The sequence below is a fragment of the Carassius gibelio genome, chromosome B2 (assembly GCF_023724105.1).
Source record: "Carassius gibelio isolate Cgi1373 ecotype wild population from Czech Republic chromosome B2, carGib1.2-hapl.c, whole genome shotgun sequence".
In the NCBI taxonomy this organism is placed as follows: domain Eukaryota; kingdom Metazoa; phylum Chordata; class Actinopteri; order Cypriniformes; family Cyprinidae; genus Carassius; species Carassius gibelio.
In genome coordinates, this window is record NC_068397.1 from 13,467,103 (window position 1) to 13,483,870 (window position 16,768).

General features: G+C 40.0%; 1 protein-coding gene across 1 annotated transcript in view; it reads right to left on the minus strand.

The window, feature by feature from the left end:
* Positions 1-16,768, minus strand: part of LOC127951670 (netrin-G1-like) — a 115,681-nt gene that overhangs the window by 37,179 nt on the left and 61,734 nt on the right. The window lies entirely within an intron of this gene.

Consider the following 16,768-nt stretch of genomic DNA (forward strand, 5'->3'; position numbering starts at 1 on the left):
TATCTTAGCTGCCACTCGAGATGAGTGGTCTCACTTTCCATATCTACTCTAAATATAATTTGCAGTCATTGATTTTGCCAGGAGACAAAAGGTTACAACCGTGTTGTGTTCTTCTGACCTCCGCCTCCCTGTGAGATGGGCAGCGGTTAATGAGATCATTGAGCATTCAGGATATGCTATATCTCTCTGGAGGGTTTGTGTTCAGTATGATATCAAGGCAATATTTGTTTTTCTGCAATGTGTTCGAGGGAGGACTTTTGCTCTTTGGAGAATCACGGTTGTGAGGATACGTGGCTGCCTCATGCTGTGAACCCGAGACAGACGTGTTACAGAAATACATCCATTCCAATTGACTTTCTACTTTTCCTGACATTGCGTATAAATGATTAATAACTGCGGGAAAACAGTGGAACAAAACCTCTAATTTCAGCTTTCATGATGGTCTATTTAACTTCAAATGGAGCCACAGTAAGTGCTTTCATCGGCATTGACTTTGATGGACCCATTCAATCATCATTTAGTTAGACAATTTTATTTCAATTCTGTATTCAGTATTCTGTATTATTATGCAGTGTATGTTTTGGCATTATTACAAATAGGCAAATTTCAGCATTACGAAAGTGCACGTATTCATTACCTCTCTGAAGTATCATAAAAGGCAGTCAATTAAATCTCCTCCGTATCTCTAATCTGTGGATGTATCTAACCGTCCTTCAACCAGATAGTAAAATTCCCTAAAGTGGTGTGCTTTGAGATCTGACCCTCGGGTTAATTAAAAACCAGCCGAAACTGGATCATCAAGTCGATGTCACAAAGTTCAGTGTATCTGCGGCACAGCGTTGTGGGACGTGATGCTTTTGCCGTTGGCATTGTCATATTGAAATTGGAGAGACCATAGAATATAATTCGGTGGGTGCCGCTGGGAGAACGCCTGGCACGGCAAGCGTTTGTACTGGCAGGAAGATGAAAATCCATTTAATAATTCTTTATTGGCCTTTATTTCTCCCCTGCTCTCCCACAGTGGGCTTTGGCCATTATCTAAGAGTGGCACCACTCAGTGACTCATTTAACTCCACTCTCCTCCCTCCTGTTATGAATCGAGGTCGAAGTGTTTTGCTTTTCGCATTCTCTAAAGATATGGCTCGGGGCATTATACTGAGCAGCATTGTCTGTGAGGTGTTGTTCATAACTGATATTCATGAATTTTGGCCACAAAGGGCCTTCTTTTCACAATTCAAATCTGAGAAATTGTTTTGAATAAGAATAATATATCCTGCTTTCTTAACGTTTAAACAGAAAAAACGTGTGTGGCTTACATTATAAAATCTTATGATGCCACACAGTCTAAATTTTAGCCCTCACATAGAGGCGTCTATACTCCCATGCCCCATTACTATGAAACATAGCAATGTCTGTAATATGTTGTCTGTCTTCAGAGGAAGTAGAAAGCAGACTTTCATGTCAGTTCCTCTTGTTATGTTTCATCCTGATCTTTGTTTCTCCTGGAATGTTTTAGAAGCCTCTCCCATTTCCTATTTTCTTTTTTTTATGGTTGAGTTTCTTATATCTTATTGCACAGTATTTGTGAGACCACCCACAATTAAAAATACATATTGCTATATTAATGAAATTACATATTTCTCATATGCCGCATAAAAATAATTAAAGAGTGGGAAAACAAATAACAAAAACTACTGTGTGGCAGTTTCTCCATAATTGTTATTGTGCTTGAATACCATCATTTTACTGCTGAATAGAATGCATGTTACTGTATCTTGTAGTTTTATTACTCAATGGCCTCTGCAAATGAGACTAAATGAAAGAGTTATTTTCAAGCTGATGTGTATCAGGGGTTAATCACAGTCCTGCTGTTTACTATCAGATATTAACCTTATTTTATATTGTTATATAGTTTATATGGTTGCCATTGCAAATGCCTGAGGCAATGAAGGCTGTTATGTGAAGTCTTATCAGGCAAATTAAATTTTTCAAAGATAATATCATAATATGTAAGTTAAAGGTGGAATCTTTTAACTTGTAAAGCTCGTAAAACATCTTGGTCATGGTAAAACATCTATCATAAAATAATAATTTATATGTTATTCGCAAAAAAAATGACTTTGTCAAAATACATAGCTAACTTTAAATGGCAGCCACTGCTCAGATACACTTTTTATCTAAAAAAGTGTTCAATTTAACTGCCTGCACCAAATAAATGAAAATAATTTCTGGGAAAGGTATAATTTAAACAAATAGTTTATACTAAATATGTTGAAAAATGCTTGACTTAGTTTGTTGATTAAATTAGCTTATTAATGCCATTCATCAGACTTTATTGTTTAGAATTTTGAAATGTTTTCTCTTTGAGTTTTAAGAGTTCATATTTTAATTTATTTGATTAAATCTATTACATATTCTGAATTCAGAATATGGATCATTTAAAGGGGTCATATGATGCGACTTCAAGTTTTTTACTTTCTCTTTGAAGTGTTACAAGCTCTTGGTGTATAAAGAAGATAAGTGGTTAAGTTGTATTTACAATACTGCTGCAGAACAATTTAACCCAAATATTCAGATGCAACACATTTTCTTCTGGGAGAGAACACTACAATGCTAACTGTTCTGACTCACAGACTGTAGATACGTTAACATATGGGTTAACAAAGGATTTGCCACTGAAGATTCAAACGTGAGTTTTGAGCAGTGTAGAGCAGTTCCAGTCCTCGCGCTCCCCTTCTCTGCACATTTTGTATGTTTGTCTTATGGCTTCAGACATTTGTTCTATTCGAACATAAGTGCCCTGCGAAGTGGACATCACATGATTTTCCAATGAATGTTCCGAAGTATTGTAACATTAAACTTCAACAGATTTCCCCTGCTCATGGAGTAGGGAGCAATGAATTCTGTGTAGGGACCATATCAATGGGAACACAGTTCATACACTGAGCACACTTTTAATGAGCTGATTATCTGAATCACACGCTTGAGGCATTCTGCCAATCACAATGCACTGGATAGCTAGCCAACCAGAGCGCACCTTGCTTTACAGACCAACGACGTGTTTCAGAAAGGTGGGTCATAGATGAGCAATAATAATGTGCAGTATGTAGAAAATAATGTTTTTATTTAACCTTAAACCACATAAACACATTTCATTACACCAAATACACATTTTTTTTTAGAAACATCATATGACCCCTTTATTGAAACATATGTTATGTAATTTAAATGTTGACTGAAAACTGACTAAAACTTATATAAGAATTATATACATATTTTACAGTAATCTCAGTAATATTCTATAACTGCATATGTGTACATTAAACTCACACCTGCAGCAAGTAGAACTTGAACTAGAATATTTATAAGAGATCTTAGAAGAATTTTGAGCATGTCCAGTAAGCAAACTTGGTTTTGGTCATGGTTTTACTCATGCTGTTTGACCCCTGGAACCTTTCTTCACCTTCTGCTCTTGAGGATTAGAGAGTCTTAGATGTTTTTGTAGTGTGAAGCAGACTTGGACTCCAAATGTAAACTCTAGTGGAGGCACAGAGACATCTGACAGCCATCTCATCAAAAAGGAAGGTGAAAGAACGCCATAGCTGTCTGTCTACCTGAACTTCACAGATGTAGCTGAAGATTCGCTCACTTTTGTATGTCAACCAACCTTAGTTACTGGAGAAACTGCCTGGCTCTTGACATCTGCCCTAACAGAATTTGTTGAGCGACGTGTGTGATGTGCTGTGATGTGACCTGTATCAAGAGGAAAAGTAAACACAAGACAAGTGAAGATGGGAGAATAGGATATGTAAATGTGCCAAAGGAAAAGCAATGAATTTATTGGTTGGAGTCTCGATAGCAAAATCACAGTAGATTATTATTATTTTTTTTTTTCATCAATGATAAGGAACTTAATTATGAAAAATGAATCAATTAAACATGATTATGGACCCATTTTGGTGTGTTTACCCTCCCTATATGCTCCGTGACCCAGTTTCTTCCTTGTTTGATTGGTTTCATGTAATTCAGGTGTGACTTGTCAACTGTCATCATTACCCCATATATTTAAGTCCCATTCTGTGTAATGTATGTGTGTCTTCTCCTGTTCCTGGTTTGGACTGTCCCTTGTGTGGATTAATAAAATTTTGTTTATTCTAATCTACATCTCTATTGATCACTCACTCCGACACAGTGTGTGGCAGAAGACCTGATGGGCTACATCGCTTGCCACAAATGCCGTGGAGTGGAGCCCCCTGCACCATGGCTGAGGGTGAGCTTAATGTGGATCTGGGATCAGAAGGAAAGGTTTTGGATGCATGTGCTGACCTGCCCTCTGTCCTCCCTCCTTCGTATGAGCCCTCTGTCAGTCCTGTCCCCAGGTCAAGCCCAGAGATGGCTGCTATACCCAAGTCTGGCCTACCGGCAAAATCACTCCCTAGCCCTATGATGACAGCAGCTATCTCCTTCACCTTTGCCCAGAAGAGGAGAATGAGGAAGAAAAGGACTGTTGGCTCTAGCCCCTGACCAGTGTTGAGAGATGGCTCTAGCCCCTGACCAGAGACGATTGATGGCTCCTGCCCCTGACCAGAGTCGAGAGAGAGCTCTTGTTTCCACGTCCAGCCCAGAGAGGGCTGCGGTTCCCACATATGGCCTAGGGAGGGCTACATATCCCGAGTCTAGCCCAGGGAGGGCTCCTGTTTCATGTCCAGCCCACAGTGGGCTGCTGTTCCCACGTATAATCGAGGGAGGGCCACAGATGCAGAGTCTAGCCCAAGGAGGGCTTATGTTTCCATGTCCAGCCAAGGGAGGGCTTCTGTTACCAAGTCCAACCCAGAGATGGCTGTGGTTCCAACATATGGCCCAGGAAGGGCCTCAGTTCACTAGTTTAGCCCAGAGAGGGCTCTTGTCCCTGAAATGAGGCCCAGAGAGCGCACCTGCTTCTAAGTTTGGTCCAGAGAGGGCTCCCGGTTCCAAGTCCCCTTCCAGTTTGCATATCGGTCCAACCGCTCAACCCATGATGCTATCTCCACTACCCTCCACTCATCACATTGAACACTGGGTCCCCCCAAGGATGTGTGCTGAGCCCCCTCCTCTTCACTCTGCTGACCCATGACTGCACACTGTCACACAGCTCCAACCTCTTCATTAAGTTTGCGGATGACACGACTGTGGTGGGTCTCATTAAAAAAAAGGATGAGACAAACTACAGGAGCGAGGTGAGCCGCCTGTCCGGGTGGTGCAGTGACAACAATCTCTCTCTGAATGTGAAGAAGATGAAGGAGATTGTTGTAGACTTAAGGAGAGCACACACTCAGCACGTTCCTCTGACCATCAACGGTACGACTGTGGAGAGAGTGAGCAGCACCAAGTTCCTGGGTGTGCACATCACAGAGGACCTCTCCTGGACTGAAAACACAGCAGCACTGGCCAAGAAATCAAATCAGCGTCTCTACTTCCTCTGCAAACTGAGGAGAGCCAGAGCCCCACCCCCCATCATGTACACCTTCTACAGAGGGACCATCGAGAGCACTTTGTGCAGCTTTGGTCTGCTCACTACCTCATTCTCCATGGAACTGACATCATTCCACTACCTCATCAGTCAGTTTAATAATATAACTGCTCTTGAGCCCTTTGCCACTTTAATCAGACTTAATAAGCTTTTGTTTTTGCACTAAATAATCTTTTATCTGCACTGTTGTTCACTTCATTGATTTGCACTCTATCTGCCTTTTGCCTTGCGCTGCTTTATTTAACTTTATTTTTAATTTTGTTTAATTTTTTTTTACATTCCCTTATTGTATAGTTGTATATACATTTTATATTTTGATCTAGATTTTAGGCTTTAATGTAAATTTTATCTGTGTGCACCGGGGGTCTGAGAGTAATGCAATTTCGATTCTCTGTATGTATTCACTGTACATGTGGAAGAATTGACAATAAAGCAGACTTGAACTTGAACTTGAACTTGAAGTCCAGCCCGAGAGGGCTCCTGCTCCTAAGTTTGGCCCAGAGAGGGCTCCCCTTCCCGAGTCCAGCCTGAGAGGGCTTCTGTTCCTGTTTACAGCCCCGAGAGCCCAGAGGACGCCTACCCACCCACCTGCTCCTGCCTCCTCTACTGCTGTCATCTGGCAGCCCTTCTGCTCACCCTCAGCCCACCATCTGTTTGGTGCAAGCACCGCGGGGCTGCAAGTCTCCATCATTTGCATGGCTGGAGAATCCCTTACTTCCACCTTCAGCCTTTGAGTCCCAGACTCCGCCTCAGCCCGTCGATCGAGCAGCTGTATCATAGCTTCCGGCAGTCCACTGGCTCTGCCAGGCTCCCTTGTTCCTCTGGCTCCAACTTGGTTTGTGATCAACCATCCATCTGTCATCTCAGGACTCTTTCAGACTACTCCTTCACTTCGGCTCCTTCTCAGTCCTCTATCCCTCCAGCCAAACAGTGACCTTCTGGATCCCCTTCTACGCCCCGGTCACCTAAGCCATCAGCTCCACCTTGGCTGTCTGGATCCTCCCTGTCACTCCGGCTCATCGGCTCTCTGTTTCCACCTCAAGCTCCTCCACCACCTGCTTCACCGCCTGGAGTCATCAGCCCTTCCTCCACCATGGCTCCTCCCTATGTTGGCTCCACTGTGGGTCACCATTATGGCTGTGAACTGGGTCCTGCTTGGGTCCTCCTGCTTAAAGTCTCTCAAAGTGCCCTAGCTCCGCCCTCCATTGTCTCCACCTAGAACTCTCTGCTGGCCCCCTCGTGGGTCCCCGTCCTCCTCCCAAGTTCCCACCTGTCCTTTCCTAAGTTGTATTTATGGTGCTTCCAGGAGGGGGTGATATATTAGGATTATGGACCTGTTTTGGTGTCTTTCCCCTCCCCATGTGCTCCTTGACCTAGTGTCTTCATTGTTTCTTTGGTTTTATGTGATTTCAGGTGTGGCTTGTCAATTGTCCTCATTAACCCTTGTATTTATGTCCCTGTCTGTGCGTTCTGTCTTTGTTGGGTCTAACAGTGTGATGTACGTGTGTCTTCTCCCCTTCCTGGTTTGGATTACCCCTTGTGTGGATTCATTAAAGACTGTTTATTCTAATCTATGTCTCTGTCGTTCACTCAAACACAGTGTGTGATAGATCTAAGGGGCCTGTAAGATGAAATGGTGGTTCAAAAAAAAAAAAAAATGAAAAGATGAAAAACAATATTTCAATAAAGTTGTGTGGTTTTCCTTCCTCTTTTACTGCCATCACCCATTTTGCAGTAGCAAAAGGTTTGTGACCAAATTGAGTTTTCTTAGGGAATACAAAAAGTTTTGCAAATAAATGCAAAAGCACTGAAAAATTATGTTCACTGTTAGAAACAATCCAATCACAGTCAATAATGTTGACCCACTTTGAGATGTGCTAAAGCAAGCACTAGTCATATATTTGAATATTGAGCAGCGAAAACATTAGGGCCTTTTCTCACCACAGGAACCTTTTCATAGTGCCAGAACTAAGTGTGGAACTACCCACCGCAGGAACTAGGTGCGATTTTAGTACTGGACTGCCTCAAGAACCAAATTAGCTTCTACTCCGGAGCAGGGTTTAACCAGCACAACTGGTACTAACCATGACGTAAGTATACACTGATTGGCCAGACGCATTCTAAAATGCCCTCACCTGCCATGATTTAAAATGCTGTGTAAACATACTGTAAACATTGTATCAACTTTGTTTAGCAAGTATGATGAACAGCTATAGATGGACGGACACTGAAGTGCAGGCACTTGTAGCAAATCTAGCACTTCCAGCTGTCATTGGAGATTCGTAATCCTCCTTTCCGTTTTTTCAACATACTGCTTTACGTATACATCAACATTCCATGTCTATTATTGTGAAACCCGCGAGACACAACAAAAATACAACTCTGATCACAGCGTCCTCCATCCTTCTATTGTTAACGTTATTCTTCTTTGCTAACGTAGTTGAACACCTCGCACAAATGAATTTGTGGTCGACTGGCTTCAAATAATGTCCTAGTACACACGGTTGGTGCAAATGTACCCCATTAAATGGTACTGGGAAATAGTTCACACAAAATCGTACCAGTCCTTTAGAACTGTACATTTAGTTTTGGATCTTTTTTTGTTTACCAGTACAGGAGAGAACCGATCAGCTGTAATGTGTAATGTTGTCGTTAATTTGTGTAATTTTCTTGTTTAAAATGGTCTGTTCATGTGTGTCTCTTGGTTGTTTAAATCTTTTGAAACCTAAAAGATTTCTTCCACTAGGAAAAAAATTTACTTGTCCAATTTGATTACAGAACATGTGAAGTTGTTGACACACATCGCAGAGCTAGTGCAAGACTAGCATTTGTAGTTAAAAAGTAAACCAATTTGTATTTTTCTTTATTTATTTTTATAAAATGATGGATTGTTATGCTAGATAAGACCAATATTCCTCAGCTGGGAGCATGTAGAGCCCTTTGAGGCTGCATTGAATCTGTAGTTTGTTCCCTGTTGAAGGCCAGTAAAAAAAAATATATATATATAAAAACATAATATATATATATATATTAGGGGTGTAACGGTTCACAAAATTCACGGTTCGGTTCGATACGATACACTGATGTCACGGTTCGGTTCGGTTCGGTTCGATACGTTTTAGATACAGCAAAATGTAAAAACATCTCAACTTTTCAGAATGCTGCAAGCGCACCGCGGGTCATGTGACAAGAACCAACCAATCAGCTTCATCCTTTCCCGTAACAACGTTGAGAGCTCAGCCAAGATGAAGGATCAGCTGATCATAGTTGTATATGGATTGCAATTTTGAAATAAATTTAGTAGCAGAGCTACTGCAAGCGATTTTTAGAGCTGCAAATCCATTTATCCTTCGCTGAAATTTCCGCGTCTCATGGAGAGAGCACGTCATTGTTGCTTAGCAAAGACAGACGCCTCATGAGCGCTTCTGCCCGAGCGCTTTGGAAAGGAGGAGAAAGACGCGCTTAGCGTTTTCCACGCGTTTTTAGGCGCGATATGTGAACGGCCCCTAAGGAGAGCCTAACGGTTCAATACGAATACGCGTATCGTTACACCCCTAATATATATATATATATATATATATATATATATATATATATATATATATATATATATATATATATATATATTCCCAAAATGTTTTCCTCAAAAGCCCTCATTTCTTTTCAACTGAAGAAAGAGCGACATGAACATCTTGGAATCTTGGATAACATGGGGGTGAGTGAATTATAAGGAAATATGACAGGATGACAAAATTACAATTACATTTACAGGGGTTTGTCCTCAAAATAATAAAAGAAGTGTATAACTGTATATGACCATAAACTCAAGACTGAGGTCAGCTACTATGTCTAGCTATCACCCACATTATAACAGCAGCTCTGGTGAAATACTTTGAGCATAGCCTATGTTATTACTTTATTTAGTATTACATGATACTTAAAGCAGCAATGTGCAAGTCACACAATTGTATTTTGGTATGCCCTGTGCCTTGGGTGTATTGAAACTTCAATAATGATGCTTAAAGTCATAGCCACATATTTCGCTATTGTGATGCTGTTGAAATGAGGATTCCTATTAGGACTGACTGACTCTACGCAGTGGCCAATATCCTCACTCGTCAGTGTGGAATGTAATACATCTCAGGCAAATTGTTTGTGTCTCACCTCAAAATGTAGTAGACCCTGGAGGGGCTCTCCAGATTTCCGGAGAAATATTAGGAATTCATCAAAGCATAATTTGCCTACTCCGATTATTCCACTGCGTCCAAATCTGATTTGAATTTGTGGCATTCTGGTTGGCATTGCTGAGAGCTACGCCTGCAATTTGTTTCAATGACAGCCCCTATTATGGAGCATTTACTATGATCTGCATGAATATTATGCTAATAAGGGACTCTGTCCCATCCCGGCTTTGATCAAACACAACCTCTCCCTCATCTTCAAAGCTGCTTGGATAAACAGTGAAGTTGGGACACAGCATATGTGGAAGTATGTGATAAAGTGCTATGATTATTGATAAGTAAAGCGGCGTAACGGTTTCTGGAAAATGGGGAATTAAATGGTGCCTAAATATAATGGAATGATTGACATTACTATGCTTTTCAATCTAATTTGATCAGCATATGTGTCTGTGTTTATATTCACATAAGTTCTGTTCTAAAAGAAAACATGCATAATGTTGGCTCCAAAGCATCTGGGATAAATGTAAAATGTAGTGTTATTTTTGAGAGTGCAAAATGTGTTCAAGTTTACTGCAGTGCCTCAAGGGAGAGTTTATATTGATGTTATTTTTTTCCCCAGTTGCTCATTTATTATTGATGACTGCAGCAAAGCTTCTCATTAGGCATAATTAAATATCTTAGATGTGAATCAGTAATGATTGACAGGGAACATGGTCAGTTGTGACAAACACCTGTACTCTAAAGCTCAGTCTATGACTTTCAAATCAAGCCTCATGCGAATAGAGCAATTTGCCGTTTAACAGTCTGAATTGCCTCTCTGAATTGCACTCCGAAGTGTTTACGAGGGCATGTTATCATCGACTGACAACTTCTGAATGAAATATTACATTCAATCTAAAACTAATTCAGTGTTTATGAATTAAATTAGGAAACTCTGTGATTGTTGAAAGTTTCTTAAAAAAAAACCCACTATGGTTTTGCATTAGTATGAGTTCAAAGAACATAAATCATTTGAGCTAAAAATCTGGATAACTGAAGGGTTGAATGACTAGGTAGATCTTCTCGAGAATCTGTAAGTTGGCACTCTTTGACTTGTAAAGCATTTATTAAAGTATTACAATGTGAGAGTCTGCTGGGACTGAAACAGTCAAAGTGATGCAGCTTTTTTAGGGATTTTTCCTTTGGACCGTTTCATCTGAATAATCTCTCCTCAGGTCATGCATATTTAAATTGGGCTGAAAAAATTGCAATGGCCTAAAAATATATTTTATTGAATATGAGATAATCCTAAAAGTGGAGTGCTATGGAAAGGGATCTTGAAGGCAGTTTTTAGATCACGAGTCCATGCATAGGTTGTTGTCATTTAGCTGTTAAAATCTACTCAGCAGTCAATATAGGAATGGTCCCCCTGCAGATGAAAATTCTGTCATCATTTATTGACCCCCATGTCATTCCAAACCTGTATGACTTTCTTTGTTTTATGGAAAACAGAAGGTAAATTCTGAAGATTTTGCTGGTTGCCCTTTTCTATACAGTATTAAACTTCAAAAGGGAATCAAAATATTAATGAAAGTGTTCATACTACTCATGCACTATATTCAAAGTCTAGAAGTATGACAGCTTTGTCCAGTTAAGTCAAGTCAAATTTATTTCTGTAGCACTTTTCACAATACACACTGGGCTAGGTGCTAGTCAGTTTTGTGACATTACATAATGCCCCAAAAAGCATGCATTAACCCATTTTGCAGCTGCGTTTTTAATAGGTTGCCCCTGATAATTGTGCATCCTCAGCAGATCACCCACAGAATTTTCCTCTCCCATTGGTTAATTTTATGGGAATGTCGAATCATGCTAATTTTAGTTTAAAGTCCCGGTAAAGTCAGTTCTGAGAATGTCAATGTTTCTGAATCCATTATAATGTCACAAATGTACTGATGAAACACATTAAAAAGACTGTGAACTTATTAGTACTGAATAGTGGAGTTAGACCGTTAAACAGTTATTCACCAATTCTGTGTTCAGAATTTTTTGGGTGGGTGCTAAAAAGGGGGTTCAATAGCCGCATTTCCACTGTGGGGCCAGTGCTAGCCAGGGCTTAAAGTGGGCCGGGCGGGGATCATAGCCCCGGGCCAGTAGCACAGAGGCCAGAATAGCGCAGGGTTTCCACATTGGAGCCTGAAGCACCGCTGCACGTCACTAAAACACGCTCTTTACATCGGAACAACGTCACGAAACCTCAAAATTTCACCAACAAAGAGAAGTTATCAGAAAACTAAGAAATACATCACTGGAATATGCACGATCACATGTTCGTGCTTTGTATATTCAAATTCAATAGCATTGATGTTTTAACTATAGAATAAGTGATACATTGATCATATTGATTTAATTTATCAGGACTCAAAATTAAATCACACATAAATACAATTATTTTTATTTTATTTATTTAGGCTATTTATTATTAACGATCATGAAAATAGCCTATTCAGTCGAGTCTGTTTCTGTTTATTTGTAGCCACAGTAGCCGTCACATTTAGAATGAATTATAGCTAATATCTCTATTTTTATCAAAGCTCCAGAACAAAAAACATTATTATATTTTTTTATGATAGGCAATGTGAGCTAAAGCTTAACTAACACTTGTTGGACTCTTTTTCTCTCTTATTGCTCTATTTTCTCACTATAACACTTATTTTCATTTTACTAGAAAGGGAAATACTGACTCACAATTATTAATTGTCAAATTGAAATTTAACTGAAACATTAAATTTATTTTGAATAATTAAAATTTCCCTCTCAGATCATTTCATATGATCATTATTTCTAGTATTCTCTTTTGGGCCTAATTATTTTAGGAATGAATAAGCCTTGAACTTTGAAAGTTTAAGTAAACTTATTCTACCTAATATATTTATTACCCATCTGAATATATGCTATTCAGACCTTTACTTATTTGATTGGGTTTAACCCCTCTTCCTGTTTTAGTTATACACTTAACCACTATTGTTTTACTTATTGATTTCCTCTATTTAATTTAATTTGTGCATATTTTGCCCATTTATTATTTTTTTTAATTTTCTTTTTCTTACCATTTCTGTACCCTAGCTTGGGATCGACACACCTGAGCCCTAAAAGTAGACAGTGTTATCCCTCATTACGAGTTCAAATAAATTAGAAAGACAACTCTCTTTCACTTAAAGTTTTGTTTGATTAGTTGTATAGCAACTAAAACAACGCTCTCCTTGTAGTTGAGATAACCGCTACTGAGACTTACCATCTCCGTCCTCTCTCTCCTTTACTTTCCTCTTTTCTTTTTACATTTGTAGGAAATGTAAGAACCATCAATCAATTCTAAGTGAATTAAATACACAATCGTGCCAAAGACGACGAATCATCCTTATGAATTTTGATTGTAATCAACCTCTTTGTTCTTTGTTCTAACCTCCCAACATTTGGAAACGCAATCCAAGTTTTAGCATCTCATCCAATGTTGAGATCAATTTAATAGAGATATGTGTTGAGCAACTGTCGCCTTCGCAGCCTCCCTGGTTAGCAGTCCAACTGTAAGGTGTACGGTGTCAATACTGTCAGACTAAGGAAAGAGATATCAGCATTATTATTGTATTCTTTTGTCCAAAACAAGAAATACAGTATAATAATATTGTTTACCTTTTTGATGACATTTAATTGGAAAAAAATAATTTTCCTCAATTGAAAAACAGAAATTTTGGTTGTCATTTAATTTGTTTTTCACCTCTTTCTCTCTTTTCCTCTTCCTCATTAGACTGACAAAATCTTCGCATCTCTAGTCTACTTAGACACCCTGAGACCAACACAGTCATCACCACACTTCACTAGTGGTTCACAATCACTGATACAACACTTAGTTGTCCCACAACACATAGGCTTTTACTCCACACAGATCTGTGTCAGTGTTCTTCTCCCCAGCGTGCCAACATGCCGCAGACTGCAGACCCCATGCCCCATGGGGATGATGTGAACACTTGGCTGAGAGGCATGACAGACAGCCTCACCCCCAAGACATTTGAATTCGCATGGATCCTGACAAGGTTAAGGCTGTGGTGGATTGGCCAAGTCCAGATTCCCGTAAGGCCCTACAGCGGATTCTGGGGTTCGCCAATTTCTACCGGCGTTTTATTTGCAACTTCAGCCAACTAGCCGCACCTCTGACTGCCTTGACCTCCCCCAAAACGGCCTTCAGGTGGTCAGATGCAGCCGAAGCTGCATTTGCTAAACTGAAGAGTCACTTCGTTTCGGCTCCCATTCTGATTGCCCCTGATTCCTCATGTCAGTTCGTGGTGGAGGTCGATGCGTTCGAGGTGGGGGTAGGAGCAGTTCTTTCCCAGCGGTCTCCCTCAGATAACAAGATGCACACTTGTGCGTTTTACTCTCACCGTTTATCTCCCGCAGAAAGTAATTAAGATATTGGTAACAGAGAGTTTTTGGCGGTCAAATTAGCGTTAGAGGAGTGGCGTCACTGGTTAGAGGGTTCGGGGGTGCCCTTTACCGTTTGGACTGACTACAAGAACTTAGAGTATATACGATCAGCTAAAAGGCTCAATTCCAGGCAGGCTCGGTGGGCACTTTTTTTTGGTCATTTTGATTTTACTCTATCGTACCGCCCGGGCTCCAAAAACATCAAGCCCGAAGCTCTTTCTAGTATTTTTGGTCCGTCCGAACGCCCGTCCACTCCCTGATTACTGATCAGCGGCAGCTGCGGCTTATTACATCTTGCCTATATTAATGTCTTGTCTTTCGTCTCATGCTTGTCAGATCGTTTGTTTGGAGTCCTGGTATTGTTCGTGTCTCTCGTGTAGTTGTTCCTGCTCTGGATTTCTCTTCGCTGTTTCCTGTTGCCTGTTAGTTCCTGTGGATACTCGTTCTGGATTACCTCGTTCATCACTTCAGCCACGGTCACTTCACGGACTCCATTCACCACGAACACCAGCGCCCATCAAGGTCCCCTGTGTTGCCATCTCTCCTGCTGCTTGTTTGTCTTGTCTTTTCCTGAACATCTTACTCTATCTGTGGAAAACTCATTAAAGAGATATTAACTTGCATTTGCATCCAGTCTTCTTTTCCGTGACAAGTTTTGTATTTCATTTTGAAACCAAAGTCCTGGAGTCTGGAGGAAGGGTGGAGAACCTCATAGTCTAGTGTTAAGTTTCCACAGACTGTGATGATTTGGGGTGTAAATGTCATCTGCTGGTGTTGGTCCATCGTTTTTTTTGAAAACCAAAGTCACTGCACCCATTTACCAAGAAAATTTGGAGCACTTCATGCTTCCTTCTGCTGATCAGCTTTTTGAAGATGCTGATTTAATTTGTTCTTGTGCATATTCGCACAATAATGGCTTTGCAGTTATGGTTTAGTAAGTAGTAAGGCCTGGCTAAAGACACATATACCTTGTTTGCAAGTACTTGTTCTGAGAAACAGTCAAGCAGCAGAAGAGTACAGCAGTCTGTAAGTGTTTTGTATCTTTTCTCATTAGATTGTAGCATGGTTAACGTTGCTAGGAAACATTGTTTTGTTTACTGTGTTTACCGTGGTAAACATGTGCTGAAGTCGCCCTTGTTATCACACATATTGTGTGGCTTTGTAGTTTTGGTTTAATAGTAATTGTAGGGGGTTGGTAAAAATGAATGTGCTTAAAATGCATGACTACATGGGTAGACCGAAAAAAAAACACCCCTTAAAATTTTGGTGGTATTTGTACTTAAAAAATATTAATTACTAATATTAATTAACATAAGGCATGGCCAGCTGTATTCAATTAAGTGGAACTAGGGAAGTATATATTTGCTCAATACACTGTAGCACTGTACCCTTGTGTGAAGACTGATGGCTGTCGACCATCGAATCTATCTGTGTGACTTCACCGACAAGGCACTTGAATATTGCTTCCCCACCTTTGTTTATTTTTTTGTATAACTTGTTCTCATCTACTTGCTCTAGTCAATTGTACTCAATATGTGCTTTCAAATCTCTACTATTACAACTAACACTCATAAACGGACTGTACGTTGGAGGCAGCTCAATCATAATAATCTGCATACTGTCCCCATGTCCTTCACTACTTTACTCTCTACTTCAGTTGGTCAAAAGCAAATGCTTTTTTTCCTCTGTTGCTAATAATTCAAGTCTCAACCTCATGGCCCTAAATAAAACTTGGATCAAACCTAAGTACACTGCCACTCCTGCTTCCTTCTCCACTAATTTCACTTTTTCCCACACCCCTCACCCATTTGGGAGGGGTGGGTCTACTTTTTTCAAGAGAATGGAAATTTGATAGTCTATCATCTCTTAAAATGAGTTCACTCACAATTACTATTACCCAACCTGTTATTGTCACGATACGTGATGCAAGAAACACGGTGAGAGAACCAATTGCGGGTAAGTCGTTTATTTAGGGATAATCCAAAGGGGTAAACAGTCCAGGCAGGGGTCAAAACCAAACATAATCCAAATCCAACATAAACAAGACACGAAGAAAAAGCAAGGCAAGGCAATAGTTGACGGACCTGAATAATACACGACATTAACCCTTTCGAGTCGATTAACGCATATATGCGTTTTGAGTCATTTTCTCCTGATAACCCCGAAAAGAAATTAATTTACACTCTCAGTTTTAATCGTACAGATAAGAGCAATACATCAATCGAATCTGTAAAGGGTCTAGGTTTTTTTTGGATACAGACATAATAACAAAAAACCTTTGTGCACTTATAAAATAAAGATAACAAACAAGGTGCGCTGTCTACAGTCTTTGTCTCCGCTGATCGTCATGTACAAACATTTCATTAAAATGAACTGTAACTCTGTGAATACTCAACGAAGAGACATGAGAGAGATATCTATATAAAGCCTGACATGTCTACTTTTAAACCAAACAAGTGCTGCTGAAAACAAATATTCTGAGATAAAGTAATCCATATGAAAACAACACGATGTCTGTTTTTCATATCTCCCTTCATTATATATAATGTGACCACGCCCCCGCGCTTAACGCGCTATTCAGATTCAAACTTAAGCGCGCGGCTTGAATACGCCCACACAG